Below are 12774 nucleotides of genomic sequence, written 5' to 3'. Positions count from 1 at the left end.
GTTTCTGGAAAATGTCTTCCCTGCGGCAATCTTTTGCTATGTCTCCAGAGTGGGTTTCAGTTGTAGGCCTTGGGGCGGCCCAAGTGGCAAACCATTTCTGATCATCGCTTCTCGGCCAAATGGCTCAAGATCAAGCGTAGTGTCTGTTCTTCTCGGATACGTCCCCTATTTGGGGACCATATATTAAATGGATTTTTGGAATAGGGAGCTGGAAATGGAGCTTGCTTTGTCACACGGAACCTTCACGTGCTGTCACAATGGGGATGGAGGGTGTGATTATGCAGATTCAAAACGCGTTGTGCACAGCTTGAACACACGCACACCGCAGAACTGTCATCGACAAAGCTTCCAGAGATTCTGGAAAATGTCTTCCCTGCGGCAATCTTTTGCTATGTCTCCACAGTGGGTTTCGGTTGTAGGCCTTGGTGCGGCCCAAGTGGCAAACCATTTCTGATCATCGTTTCTCGGCCAAATGGCTCAAGATCAAGCGTAGTGTCTGTTCTTATCTGATACGTCCCCTATTTGGGGACCATATATTAAATAGATTTTTGGAATAGGGAGCTGGAAATGGAGCTTGCTTTGTCGCACAGAACCTTCACGTGCTGTCACAATGAGGATGGAGGGTGTGGTTATGCAGATTCAAAATGCGTTGTGCACAGCTTGAACACACGCACACCGCAGAACTGTCATCTACAGAGCTTCCAGGGTTTCTGGAAAATGTCTTCCCTGCGGCAATCTTTTGCTATGTCTCCACAGTGGGTTACGGTTGTAGGCCTTGGTGAGGCCTAAGTGGCAAACCATTTCTGATCATCGCTTCTCGGCCAAATGGCTCAAGATCAAGCGTAGTGTCTGTTCTTATCTGATACGTCCCCTATTTGGGGACCATATATTAAATGGATTTTTGGAAAACGGAGCTGGAAATGGAGCTTGCTTCGTCAGACGGAACCTACACATGCTGTCACAATGGGGATGGAGGGTGTGGTTATGCAGATTCAAAACGCGTTGTGCACAGCTTGAACACACGCACACCGCAGAACTGTCATCGACAGAGCTTCCAGAGTTTCTGGAAAATGTCTTCCCTGCGGCAATCTTTTGCTATGTCTCCACAGTGGGTTTCGGTTGTAGGCCTTGGTGCGGCCCAAGTGGCAAACCATTTCTGATCATCGCTTCTCGGCCAAATGGCTCAAGATCAAGCGTAGTGTCTGTTCTTATCTGATACGTCCCCTATTTGGGGACCATATATTAAATAGATTTTTGGAATAGGGAGCTGGAAATGGAGCTTGCTTTGTCGCACGGAACCTTCATGTGCTGTCACAATGGGGATGGAGGGTGTGGTTATGCAGATTCAAAACGCGTTGTGCACAGCTTGAACACACGCACACCGCAGAACTGTCATCGACAGAGCTTCCAGAGTTTCTGGAAAATGTCTTCCCTGCGGCAATCTTTTGCTATGTCTCCACAGTGGGTTTCGGTTGTAGGCCTTGGTGCGGCCCAAGTGGCAAACCATTTCTGATCATCGCTTCTTGGCCAAATGGCTCAAGATCAAGCGTAGTGTCTGCTCTTATCTGATATGTCCCCTATTTGGGGACCATATATTAAATAGATTTTTGGAATAGGGAGCTGGAAATGGAGCTTGCTTTGTCGCACGGAACCTTCACGTGCTGTCACAATGGGGATGGAGGGTGTGGTTATGCAGATTCAAAACGCGTTGTGCACAGCTTGAACACACGCACACCGCAGAACTATCATCTACAGAACTTCCAGAGTTTCTGGAAAATGTCTTCCCTGCGGCAATCTTTTGCTATGTCTCCACAGTGGGTTTCGGTTGTAGGCCTTGGTGCGGCCCAAGTGGCAAACCATTTCTGATCATCGCTTCTCGGCCAAATGGCTCAAGATCAAGCGTAGTGTCTGTTCTTATCTGATACGTCCCCTATTTGGGGACCATATATTAAATAGATTTTTGGAATAGGGAGTTGGAAATGGAGCTTGCTTTGTCGCACGGAACCTTCACGTGCTGTCACAATGGGGATGGAGGGTGTGGTTATGCAGATTCAAAACACGTTGTGCACAGCTTGAACACACGCACACCGCAGAACTATCATCTACAGAACTTCCAGAGTTTCTGGAAAATGTCTTCCCTGCGGCAATCTTTTGCTATGTCTCCACAGTGGGTTTCGGTTGTAGGCCTTGGTGTGGACCAAGTGGCAAACCATTTCTGATCATCGCTTCTCGGCCAAATGGCTCAAGATCAAGTGTAGTGTCTGTTCTTATCTGATACGTCCCCTATTTGGGGACCATATATTAAATAGATTTTTGGAATAGGGAGCTGGAAATGGAGCTTGCTTTGTCGCACGGAACCTTCATGTGCTGTCACAATGGGGATGGAGGGTGTGGTTATGCAGATTCAAAACGCGTTGTGCACAGCTTGAACACACGCACACCGCAGAACTGTCATCTACAGAGCTTCCAGAGTTTCTGGAAAATGTCTTCCCTGCGGCAATCTTTTGCTATGTCTCCACAGTGGGTTTCGGTTGTAGGCCTTGGTGTGGCCCAAGTGACAAACCATTTCTGATCATCGCTTCTCGGCCAAATGGCACAAGATCAAGCGTAGTGTCTGTTCTTATCTGATACGTCCCCTATTTGGGGACCATATATTAAATGGATTTTTGGAATAGGGAGCTGGCAATGGAGCTTGCTTCGTCGCACGGAACCTTCACGTGCTGTCACAATGGGGATGGAGGGTGTGGTTATGCAGATTCAAAACGCGTTGTGCACAGCTTGAACACACGCACACCACAGAACTGTCATCGACAGAGCTTCCAGAGTTTCTGGAAAATGTCTTCCCTGCGGCAATCTTTTGCTATGTCTCCACAGTGGGTTTCGGTTGTAGGCCTTGGTGCGGCCCAAGTGGCAAACCATTTCTGATCATCGCTTCTCGGCCAAATGGCTCAAGATCAAGCGTAGTGTCTGTTCTTATCTGATACGTCCCCTATTTGGGGACCATATATTAAATGGATTTTTGGAATAGGGAGCTGGAAATGGAGCTTGCTTTGTCACACTGAACCTTCACGTGCTGTCACAATGGGGATGGAGGGTGTGGTTATGCAGATTCGAAACGCTTTGTGCACAGCTTGAACACACGCACACCGCAGAACTGTCATCTACAGAGCTTCCAGAGTTTCTGGAAAATGTCTTCCCTGCGGCAATCTTTTGCTAAGTCTCCACAGTGGGTTTCGGTTGTAGGCCTTGGTGCGGCCCAAGTGGCAAACCATTTCTGATCATCGCTTCTCGGCCAAATGGCTCAAGATCAAGCGTAGAGTCTGTTCTTATCTGATACGTCCCCTATTTGGGGACCATATATTAAATGGATTTTTGGAATAGGATGCTGGAAATGGAGCTTGCTTTGTCGCACGGAACCTTCACGTGCTGTCACAATGGGGATGGAGGGTGTGGTTATGCAGATTCAAAACGCGTTGTGCACAGCTTGAACACACGCACACCGCAGAACTGTCATCTACAGAGCTTCCAGAGTTTCTGGAAAATGTCTTCCCTGCGGCAATCTTTTGCTATGTCTCCACAGTGGGTTTCGGTTGTAGGCCTTGGTGCGGCCCAAATGGCAAACCATTTCTGATCATCGCTTCTCGGCCAAATGGCTCAAGATCAAGCGTAGAGTCTGTTCTTATCTGATACGTCCCCTATTTGGGGACCATATATTAAATGGATTTTTGGAATAGGGAGCTGGCAATGGAGCTTGCTTTGTCGCACGGAACCTTCACGTGCTGTCACAATGGGGATGGAGGGTGTGGTTATGCAGATTCAAAACGCGTTGTGCACAGCTTGAACACATGCACACCGCAGAACTGTCATCTACAGAGCTTCCAGAGTTTCTGGAAAATGTCTTCCCTGCGGCAATCTTTTGCTATGTCTCCACAGTGGGTTTCGGTTGTAGGCCTTGGTGCGGCCCAATTGGCAAACCATTTCTGATCATCGCTTCTCGGCCAAATGGCTCAAGATCAAGCGTAGTGTCTGTTCTTATCTGATACGTCCCCTATTTGGGGACCATATATTAAATAGATTTTTGGAATAGGGAGTTGGAAATGGAGCTTGCTTTGTCGCACGGAACCTTCACGTGCTGTCACAATGGGGATGGAGGGTGTGGTTATGCAGATTCAAAACGCGTTGTGCACAGCTTGAACACACGCACACCGCAGAACTATCATCTACAGAACTTCCAGAGTTTCTGGAAAATGTCTTCCCTGCGGCAATCTTTTGCTATGTCTCCACAGTGGGTTTCGGTTGTAGGCCTTGGTGCGGCCCAAGTGGCAAACCATTTCTGATCATCGCTTCTCGGCCAAATGGCTCAAGATCAAGCGTAGTGTCTGTTCTTATCTGATACGTCCCCTATTTGGGGACCATATATTAAATAGATTTTTGGAATAGGGAGCTGGAAATGGAGCTTGCTTTGTCGCACGGAACCTTCATGTGCTGTCACAATGGGGATGGAGGGTGTGGTTATGCAGATTCAAAACGCGTTGTGCACAGCTTGAACACACGCACACCGCAGAACTGTCATCGACAGAGCTTCCAGAGTTTCTGGAAAATGTCTTCCCTGCGGCAATCTTTTGCTATGTCTCCACAGTGGGTTTCGGTTGTAGGCCTTGGTGCGGCCCAAGTGGCAAACCATTTCTGATCATCGCTTCTTGGCCAAATGGCTCAAGATCAAGCGTAGTGTCTGCTCTTATCTGATATGTCCCCTATTTGGGGACCATATATTAAATAGATTTTTGGAATAGGGAGCTGGAAATGGAGCTTGCTTTGTCGCACGGAACCTTCACGTGCTGTCACAATGGGGATGGGGGGTGTGGTTATGCAGATTCAAAACGCGTTGTGCACAGCTTGAACACACGCACACCGCAGAACTATCATCTACAGAACTTCCAGAGTTTCTGGAAAATGTCTTCCCTGCGGCAATCTTTTGCTATGTCTCCACAGTGGGTTTCGGTTGTAGGCCTTGGTGCGGCCCAAGTGGCAAACCATTTCTGATCATCGCTTCTCGGCCAAATGGCTCAAGATCAAGCGTAGTGTCTGTTCTTATCTGATACGTCCCCTATTTGGGGACCATATATTAAATAGATTTTTGGAATAGGGAGTTGGAAATGGAGCTTGCTTTGTCGCACGGAACCTTCACGTGCTGTCACAATGGGGATGGAGGGTGTGGTTATGCAGATTCAAAACGCGTTGTGCACAGCTTGAACACACGCACACCGCAGAACTATCATCTACAGAACTTCCAGAGTTTCTGGAAAATGTCTTCCCTGCGGCAATCTTTTGCTATGTCTCCACAGTGGGTTTCGGTTGTAGGCCTTGGTGCGGCCCAAGTGGCAAACCATTTCTGATCATCGCTTCTCGGCCAAATGCCTCAAGATCAAGCGTAGTGTCTGTTCTTATCTGATACGTCCCCTATTTGGGGACCATATATTAAATAGATTTTTGGAATAGGGAGCTGGAAATGGAGCTTGCTTTGTCGCACGGAACCTTCATGTGCTGTCACAATGGGGATGGAGGGTGTGGTTATGCAGATTCAAAACGCGTTGTGCACAGCTTGAACACACGCACACCGCAGAACTGTCATCGACAGAGCTTCCAGAGTTTCTGGAAAATGTCTTCCCTGCAGCAATCTTTTGCTATGTCTCCACAGTGGGTTTCGGTTTTAGGCCTTGGTGCGGCCCAAGTGGCAACCCATTTCTGATCATCGCTTCTCGGCCAAATGGCTCAAGTTTAAGCGTAGTGTCTGTTCTTATCTGATACGTCCCCTATTTGGGGACCATATATTAAATGGATTTTTGGAATAGGGAGCTGGAAATGGAGCTTGCTTTGTCACACGGAACCTTCACGTGCTGTCACAATGGGGATGGAGGGTGTGGTTATGCAGATTCAAAACGCGTTGTGCACAGCTTGAACACACGCACACCGCAGAACTGTCATCTACAGAGCTTCCAGAGTTTTTGGAAAATGTCTTCCCTGCGGCAATCTTTTGCTATGTCTCCACAGTGGGTTTCGGTTGTAGGCCTTGGTGCGGCCCAAGTGGCAAACCATTTCTGATCATCGCTTCTCGGCCAAATGGCTCAAGATCAAGTGTAGTGTCTGTTCTTATCTGATACGTCCCCTATTTGGGGACCATATATTAAATAGATTTTTGGAATAGGGAGCTGGAAATGGAGCTTGCTTTGTCGCACGGAACCTTCACGTGCTGTCACAATGGGGATGGAGGGTGTGGTTATGCAGATTCAAAACGCGTTGTGCACAGCTTGAACACACGCACACCGCAGAACTGTCATCTACAGAGCTTCCAGAGTTTCTGGAAAATGTCTTCCCTGCGGCAATCTTTTGCTATGTCTCCACAGTGGGTTTCGGTTGTAGGCCTTGGTGTGGCCCAAGTGGCAAACCATTTCTGATCATCGCTTCTCGGCCAAATGGCTCAAGATCAAGCGTAGTGTCTGTTCTTATCTGATACGTCCCCTATTTGGGGACCATATATTAAATGGATTTTTGGAATAGGGAGCTGGAAATGGAGCTTGCTTCGTCGCACGGAACCTTCACGTGCTGTCACAATGGGGATGGAGGGTGTGGTTATGCAGATTCAAAACGCGTTGTGCACAGCTTGAACACACGCACACCACAGAACTGTCATCGACAGAGCTTCCAGAGTTTCTGGAAAATGTCTTCCCTGCGGCAATCTTTTGCTATGTCTCCACAGTGGGTTTCGGTTGTAGGCCTTGGTGCGGCCCAAGTGGCAAACCATTTCTGATCATCGCTTCTCGGCCAAATGGCTCAAGATCAAGCGTAGTGTCTGTTCTTATCTGATACGTCCCCTATTTGGGGACCATATATTAAATAGATTTTTGGAATAGGGAGCTGGAAATGGAGCTTGCTTTGTCGCACGGAACCTTCATGTGCTGTCACAATGGGGATGGAGGGTGTGGTTATGCAGATTCAAAACGCGTTGTGCACAGCTTGAACACACGCACACCGCAGAACTGTCATCGACAGAGCTTCCAGAGTTTCTGGAAAATGTCTTCCCTGCGGCAATCTTTTGCTATGTCTCCACAGTGGGTTTCGGTTGTAGGCCTTGGTGCGGCCCAAGTGGCAAACCATTTCTGATCATCGCTTCTTGGCCAAATGGCTCAAGATCAAGCGTAGTGTCTGCTCTTATCTGATATGTCCCCTATTTGGGGACCATATATTAAATAGATTTTTGGAATAGGGAGCTGGAAATGGAGCTTGCTTTGTCGCACGGAACCTTCACGTGCTGTCACAATGGGGATGGGGGGTGTGGTTATGCAGATTCAAAACGCGTTGTGCACAGCTTGAACACACGCACACCGCAGAACTATCATCTACAGAACTTCCAGAGTTTCTGGAAAATGTCTTCCCTGCGGCAATCTTTTGCTATGTCTCCACAGTGGGTTTCGGTTGTAGGCCTTGGTGCGGCCCAAGTGGCAAACCATTTCTGATCATCGCTTCTCGGCCAAATGGCTCAAGATCAAGCGTAGTGTCTGTTCTTATCTGATACGTCCCCTATTTGGGGACCATATATTAAATAGATTTTTGGAATAGGGAGTTGGAAATGGAGCTTGCTTTGTCGCACGGAACCTTCACGTGCTGTCACAATGGGGATGGAGGGTGTGGTTATGCAGATTCAAAACGCGTTGTGCACAGCTTGAACACACGCACACCGCAGAACTATCATCTACAGAACTTCCAGAGTTTCTGGAAAATGTCTTCCCTGCGGCAATCTTTTGCTATGTCTCCACAGTGGGTTTCGGTTGTAGGCCTTGGTGCGGCCCAAGTGGCAAACCATTTCTGATCATCGCTTCTCGGCCAAATGCCTCAAGATCAAGCGTAGTGTCTGTTCTTATCTGATACGTCCCCTATTTGGGGACCATATATTAAATAGATTTTTGGAATAGGGAGCTGGAAATGGAGCTTGCTTTGTCGCACGGAACCTTCATGTGCTGTCACAATGGGGATGGAGGGTGTGGTTATGCAGATTCAAAACGCGTTGTGCACAGCTTGAACACACGCACACCGCAGAACTGTCATCGACAGAGCTTCCAGAGTTTCTGGAAAATGTCTTCCCTGCAGCAATCTTTTGCTATGTCTCCACAGTGGGTTTCGGTTTTAGGCCTTGGTGCGGCCCAAGTGGCAACCCATTTCTGATCATCGCTTCTCGGCCAAATGGCTCAAGTTTAAGCGTAGTGTCTGTTCTTATCTGATACGTCCCCTATTTGGGGACCATATATTAAATGGATTTTTGGAATAGGGAGCTGGAAATGGAGCTTGCTTTGTCACACGGAACCTTCACGTGCTGTCACAATGGGGATGGAGGGTGTGGTTATGCAGATTCAAAACGCGTTGTGCACAGCTTGAACACACGCACACCGCAGAACTGTCATCTACAGAGCTTCCAGAGTTTTTGGAAAATGTCTTCCCTGCGGCAATCTTTTGCTATGTCTCCACAGTGGGTTTCGGTTGTAGGCCTTGGTGCGGCCCAAGTGGCAAACCATTTCTGATCATCGCTTCTCGGCCAAATGGCTCAAGATCAAGTGTAGTGTCTGTTCTTATCTGATACGTCCCCTATTTGGGGACCATATATTAAATAGATTTTTGGAATAGGGAGCTGGAAATGGAGCTTGCTTTGTCGCACGGAACCTTCACGTGCTGTCACAATGGGGATGGAGGGTGTGGTTATGCAGATTCAAAACGCGTTGTGCACAGCTTGAACACACGCACACCGCAGAACTGTCATCTACAGAGCTTCCAGAGTTTCTGGAAAATGTCTTCCCTGCGGCAATCTTTTGCTATGTCTCCACAGTGGGTTTCGGTTGTAGGCCTTGGTGTGGCCCAAGTGGCAAACCATTTCTGATCATCGCTTCTCGGCCAAATGGCTCAAGATCAAGCGTAGTGTCTGTTCTTATCTGATACGTCCCCTATTTGGGGACCATATATTAAATGGATTTTTGGAATAGGGAGCTGGAAATGGAGCTTGCTTCGTCGCACGGAACCTTCACGTGCTGTCACAATGGGGATGGAGGGTGTGGTTATGCAGATTCAAAACGCGTTGTGCACAGCTTGAACACACGCACACCACAGAACTGTCATCGACAGAGCTTCCAGAGTTTCTGGAAAATGTCTTCCCTGCGGCAATCTTTTGCTATGTCTCCACAGTGGGTTTCGGTTGTAGGCCTTGGTGCGGCCCAAGTGGCAAACCATTTCTGATCATCGCTTCTCGGCCAAATGGCTCAAGATCAAGCGTAGTGTCTGTTCTTATCTGATACGTCCCCTATTTGGGGACCATATAATAAATGGATTTTTGGAATAGGGAGCTGGAAATGGAGCTTGCTTTGTCACACGGAACCTTCACGTGCTGTCACAATGGGGATGGAGGGTGTGGTTATGCAGATTCGAAACGCGTTGTGCACAGCTTGAACACACGCACACCGCAGAACTGTCATCTACAGAGCTTCCAGAGTTTCTGGAAAATGTCTTCCCTGCGGCAATCTTTTGCTAAGTCTCCACAGTGGGTTTCGGTTGTAGGCCTTGGTGCGGCCCAAGTGGCAAACCATTTCTGATCATCGCTTCTCGGCCAAATGGCTCAAGATCAAGCGTAGAGTCTGTTCTTATCTGATACGTCCCCTATTTGGGGACCATATATTAAATGGATTTTTGGAATAGGATGCTGGAAATGGAGCTTGCTTTGTCGCACGGAACCTTCACGTGCTGTCACAATGGGGATGGAGGGTGTGGTTATGCAGATTCAAAACGCGTTGTGCACAGCTTGAACACACGCACACCGCAGAACTGTCATCTACAGAGCTTCCAGAGTTTCTGGAAAATGTCTTCCCTGCGGCAATCTTTTGCTATGTCTCCACAGTGGGTTTCGGTTGTAGGCCTTGGTGCGGCCCAAATGGCAAACCATTTCTGATCATCGCTTCTCGGCCAAATGGCTCAAGATCAAGCGTAGAGTCTGTTCTTATCTGATACGTCCCCTATTTGGGGACCATATATTAAATGGATTTTTGGAATAGGGAGCTGGCAATGGAGCTTGCTTTGTCGCACGGAACCTTCACGTGCTGTCACAATGGGGATGGAGGGTGTGGTTATGCAGATTCGAAACGCGTTGTATACAGCTTGAACACACGCACACCGCAGAACTGTCATCTACAGAGCTTCCAAAGTTTCTGGAAAATGTCTTCCCTGCGGCAATCTTTTGCTATGTCTCCACAGTGGGTTTCGGTTGTAGGCCTTGGTGCGGCCCAAGTGGCAAACCATTTCTGATCATCGCTTCTCGGCCAAATGGCTCAAGATCAAGCGTAGAGTCTGTTCTTATCTGATACGTCCCCTATTTGGGGACCATATATTAAATGGATTTTTGGAATAGGGAGCTGGAAATGGAGCTTGCTTTGTCGCACGGAACCTTCACGTGCTGTCACAATGGGGATGGAGGGTGTGGTTATGCAGATTCAAAACGCGTTGTGCACAGCTTGAACACACGCACACCGCAGAACTGTCATCTACAGAGCTTCCAGAGTTTCTGGAAAATGTCTTCCCTGCGGCAATCTTTTGCTATGTCTCCACAGTGGGTTTCGGTTGTAGGCCTTGGTGCGGCCCAAGTGGCAAACCATTTCTCATCATCGCTTCTCAGCCAAATGGCTCAAGATCAAGCGTAGTGTCTGTTCTTATCTGATACGTACCCTATTTGGGGACCATATATTAAATAGATTTTTGGAATAGGGAACTGGAAATGGAGCTTGCTTTGTCGCACGGAACCTTCACTTGCTGTCACAATGGGGATGGAGGGTGTGGTTATGCAGATTCAAAACGCGTTGTGCACAGCTTGAACACACGCACACCGCAGAACTGTCATCTACAGAACTTCCAGAGTTTCTGGAAAATGTCTTCCCTGCGGCAATCTTTTGCTATGTCTCCACAGTGGGTTTCGGTTGTAGGCCTTGGTGCGGCCCAAGTGGCACACCATTTCTGATCATCGCTTCTCGGCCAAATGGCTCAAGATCAAGCGTAGTGTCTGTTCTTATCTGATACGTCCCCTATTTGGGGACCATATATTAAATGGATTTTTGGAATAGGGAGCTGGAAATGGAGCTTGCTTTGTCGCACGGAACCTTCACGTGCTGTCACAATGGGGATGGAGGGTGTGGTTATGCAGATTCAAAACGCGTTGTGCACAGCTTGAACACACGCACACCGCAGAACTGTCATCTACAGAGCTTCCAGAGTTTCTGGAAAATGTCTTCCCTGCGGCAATCTTTTGCTATGTCTCCAGAGTGGGTTTCAGTTGTAGGCCTTGGGGCGGCCCAAGTGGCAAACCATTTCTGATCATCGCTTCTCGGCCAAATGGCTCAAGATCAAGCGTAGTGTCTGTTCTTCTCGGATACGTCCCCTATTTGGGGACCATATATTAAATGGATTTTTGGAATAGGGAGCTGGAAATGGAGCTTGCTTTGTCACACGGAACCTTCACGTGCTGTCACAATGGGGATGGAGGGTGTGATTATGCAGATTCAAAACGCGTTGTGCACAGCTTGAACACACGCACACCGCAGAACTGTCATCGACAAAGCTTCCAGAGTTTCTGGAAAATGTCTTCCCTGCGGCAATCTTTTGCTATGTCTCCACAGTGGGTTTCGGTTGTAGGCCTTGGTGCGGCCCAAGTGGCAAACCATTTCTGATCATCGTTTCTCGGCCAAATGGCTCAAGATCAAGCGTAGTGTCTGTTCTTATCTGATACGTCCCCTATTTGGGGACCATATATTAAATAGATTTTTGGAATAGGGAGCTGGAAATGGAGCTTGCTTTGTCGCACAGAACCTTCACGTGCTGTCACAATGAGGATGGAGGGTGTGGTTATGCAGATTCAAAATGCGTTGTGCACAGCTTGAACACACGCACACCGCAGAACTGTCAGCTACAGAGCTTCCAGGGTTTCTGGAAAATGTCTTCCCTGCGGCAATCTTTTGCTATGTCTCCACAGTGGGTTACGGTTGTAGGCCTTGGTGAGGCCTAAGTGGCAAACCATTTCTGATCATCGCTTCTCGGCCAAATGGCTCAAGATCAAGCGTAGTGTCTGTTCTTATCTGATACGTCCCCTATTTGGGGACCATATATTAAATGGATTTTTGGAAAACGGAGCTGGAAATGGAGCTTGCTTCGTCAGACGGAACCTACACATGCTGTCACAATGGGGATGGAGGGTGTGGTTATGCAGATTCAAAACGCGTTGTGCACAGCTTGAACACACGCACACCGCAGAACTGTCATCGACAGAGCTTCCAGAGTTTCTGGAAAATGTCTTCCCTGCGGCAATCTTTTGCTATGTCTCCACAGTGGGTTTCGGTTGTAGGCCTTGGTGCGGCCCAAGTGGCAAACCATTTCTGATCATCGCTTCTCGGCCAAATGGCTCAAGATCAAGCGTAGTGTCTGTTCTTATCTGATACGTCCCCTATTTGGGGACCATATATTAAATAGATTTTTGGAATAGGGAGCTGGAAATGGAGCTTGCTTTGTCGCACGGAACCTTCATGTGCTGTCACAATGGGGATGGAGGGTGTGGTTATGCAGATTCAAAACGCGTTGTGCACAGCTTGAACACACGCACACCGCAGAACTGTCATCGACAGAGCTTCCAGAGTTTCTGGAAAATGTCTTCCCTGCGGCAATCTTTTGCTATGTCTCCACAGTGGGTTTCGGTTGTAG

The 12774-nt window shown here is 48.1% G+C and overlaps 36 pseudogenes; all 36 read left to right on the top strand.

The window, feature by feature from the left end:
- Positions 1 to 103: 103 nt before the first annotated feature.
- On the top strand, positions 104 to 282 carry LOC143762688 (U2 spliceosomal RNA; annotated as a pseudogene).
- Positions 283 to 456: 174 nt separating this feature from the next.
- Positions 457 to 632, top strand: LOC143760215 (U2 spliceosomal RNA; annotated as a pseudogene).
- A 177-nt stretch (positions 633 to 809) lies between these two features.
- LOC143760146 (U2 spliceosomal RNA) lies at positions 810 to 989 on the top strand (annotated as a pseudogene).
- Positions 990 to 1162: 173 nt separating this feature from the next.
- Positions 1163 to 1338, top strand: LOC143818923 (U2 spliceosomal RNA; annotated as a pseudogene).
- A 177-nt stretch (positions 1339 to 1515) lies between these two features.
- On the top strand, positions 1516 to 1691 carry LOC143762021 (U2 spliceosomal RNA; annotated as a pseudogene).
- A 177-nt stretch (positions 1692 to 1868) lies between these two features.
- On the top strand, positions 1869 to 2044 carry LOC143760357 (U2 spliceosomal RNA; annotated as a pseudogene).
- A 177-nt stretch (positions 2045 to 2221) lies between these two features.
- LOC143759911 (U2 spliceosomal RNA) lies at positions 2222 to 2397 on the top strand (annotated as a pseudogene).
- A 177-nt stretch (positions 2398 to 2574) lies between these two features.
- LOC143761511 (U2 spliceosomal RNA) lies at positions 2575 to 2750 on the top strand (annotated as a pseudogene).
- A 177-nt stretch (positions 2751 to 2927) lies between these two features.
- Positions 2928 to 3103, top strand: LOC143762648 (U2 spliceosomal RNA; annotated as a pseudogene).
- Positions 3104 to 3280: 177 nt separating this feature from the next.
- LOC143761895 (U2 spliceosomal RNA) lies at positions 3281 to 3456 on the top strand (annotated as a pseudogene).
- Positions 3457 to 3633: 177 nt separating this feature from the next.
- LOC143762156 (U2 spliceosomal RNA) lies at positions 3634 to 3809 on the top strand (annotated as a pseudogene).
- Positions 3810 to 3986: 177 nt separating this feature from the next.
- LOC143760356 (U2 spliceosomal RNA) lies at positions 3987 to 4162 on the top strand (annotated as a pseudogene).
- A 177-nt stretch (positions 4163 to 4339) lies between these two features.
- LOC143818922 (U2 spliceosomal RNA) lies at positions 4340 to 4515 on the top strand (annotated as a pseudogene).
- Positions 4516 to 4692: 177 nt separating this feature from the next.
- On the top strand, positions 4693 to 4870 carry LOC143762365 (U2 spliceosomal RNA; annotated as a pseudogene).
- Positions 4871 to 5045: 175 nt separating this feature from the next.
- On the top strand, positions 5046 to 5221 carry LOC143760355 (U2 spliceosomal RNA; annotated as a pseudogene).
- A 177-nt stretch (positions 5222 to 5398) lies between these two features.
- Positions 5399 to 5574, top strand: LOC143762916 (U2 spliceosomal RNA; annotated as a pseudogene).
- Positions 5575 to 5751: 177 nt separating this feature from the next.
- LOC143763122 (U2 spliceosomal RNA) lies at positions 5752 to 5927 on the top strand (annotated as a pseudogene).
- A 177-nt stretch (positions 5928 to 6104) lies between these two features.
- LOC143761729 (U2 spliceosomal RNA) lies at positions 6105 to 6280 on the top strand (annotated as a pseudogene).
- A 177-nt stretch (positions 6281 to 6457) lies between these two features.
- Positions 6458 to 6633, top strand: LOC143818733 (U2 spliceosomal RNA; annotated as a pseudogene).
- Positions 6634 to 6810: 177 nt separating this feature from the next.
- On the top strand, positions 6811 to 6986 carry LOC143818921 (U2 spliceosomal RNA; annotated as a pseudogene).
- A 177-nt stretch (positions 6987 to 7163) lies between these two features.
- Positions 7164 to 7341, top strand: LOC143762364 (U2 spliceosomal RNA; annotated as a pseudogene).
- A 175-nt stretch (positions 7342 to 7516) lies between these two features.
- Positions 7517 to 7692, top strand: LOC143760354 (U2 spliceosomal RNA; annotated as a pseudogene).
- Positions 7693 to 7869: 177 nt separating this feature from the next.
- On the top strand, positions 7870 to 8045 carry LOC143762915 (U2 spliceosomal RNA; annotated as a pseudogene).
- Positions 8046 to 8222: 177 nt separating this feature from the next.
- Positions 8223 to 8398, top strand: LOC143763121 (U2 spliceosomal RNA; annotated as a pseudogene).
- A 177-nt stretch (positions 8399 to 8575) lies between these two features.
- LOC143761717 (U2 spliceosomal RNA) lies at positions 8576 to 8751 on the top strand (annotated as a pseudogene).
- A 177-nt stretch (positions 8752 to 8928) lies between these two features.
- On the top strand, positions 8929 to 9104 carry LOC143818732 (U2 spliceosomal RNA; annotated as a pseudogene).
- Positions 9105 to 9281: 177 nt separating this feature from the next.
- LOC143762386 (U2 spliceosomal RNA) lies at positions 9282 to 9457 on the top strand (annotated as a pseudogene).
- A 177-nt stretch (positions 9458 to 9634) lies between these two features.
- Positions 9635 to 9810, top strand: LOC143761894 (U2 spliceosomal RNA; annotated as a pseudogene).
- Positions 9811 to 9987: 177 nt separating this feature from the next.
- LOC143762155 (U2 spliceosomal RNA) lies at positions 9988 to 10163 on the top strand (annotated as a pseudogene).
- Positions 10164 to 10340: 177 nt separating this feature from the next.
- LOC143761594 (U2 spliceosomal RNA) lies at positions 10341 to 10516 on the top strand (annotated as a pseudogene).
- Positions 10517 to 10693: 177 nt separating this feature from the next.
- On the top strand, positions 10694 to 10870 carry LOC143762481 (U2 spliceosomal RNA; annotated as a pseudogene).
- Positions 10871 to 11046: 176 nt separating this feature from the next.
- Positions 11047 to 11222, top strand: LOC143760047 (U2 spliceosomal RNA; annotated as a pseudogene).
- Positions 11223 to 11399: 177 nt separating this feature from the next.
- On the top strand, positions 11400 to 11578 carry LOC143762687 (U2 spliceosomal RNA; annotated as a pseudogene).
- A 174-nt stretch (positions 11579 to 11752) lies between these two features.
- Positions 11753 to 11928, top strand: LOC143760214 (U2 spliceosomal RNA; annotated as a pseudogene).
- Positions 11929 to 12105: 177 nt separating this feature from the next.
- On the top strand, positions 12106 to 12285 carry LOC143760145 (U2 spliceosomal RNA; annotated as a pseudogene).
- A 173-nt stretch (positions 12286 to 12458) lies between these two features.
- On the top strand, positions 12459 to 12634 carry LOC143818920 (U2 spliceosomal RNA; annotated as a pseudogene).
- The last annotated feature ends 140 nt before the right edge of the window (positions 12635 to 12774 follow it).

Source organism: Ranitomeya variabilis, chromosome 3 (assembly GCF_051348905.1).
Source record: "Ranitomeya variabilis isolate aRanVar5 chromosome 3, aRanVar5.hap1, whole genome shotgun sequence".
NCBI lineage: Eukaryota > Metazoa > Chordata > Amphibia > Anura > Dendrobatidae > Ranitomeya > Ranitomeya variabilis.
Note: the sequence above shows the minus strand (reverse complement) of the source record. Positions and strands in the feature narration are given on the sequence as shown.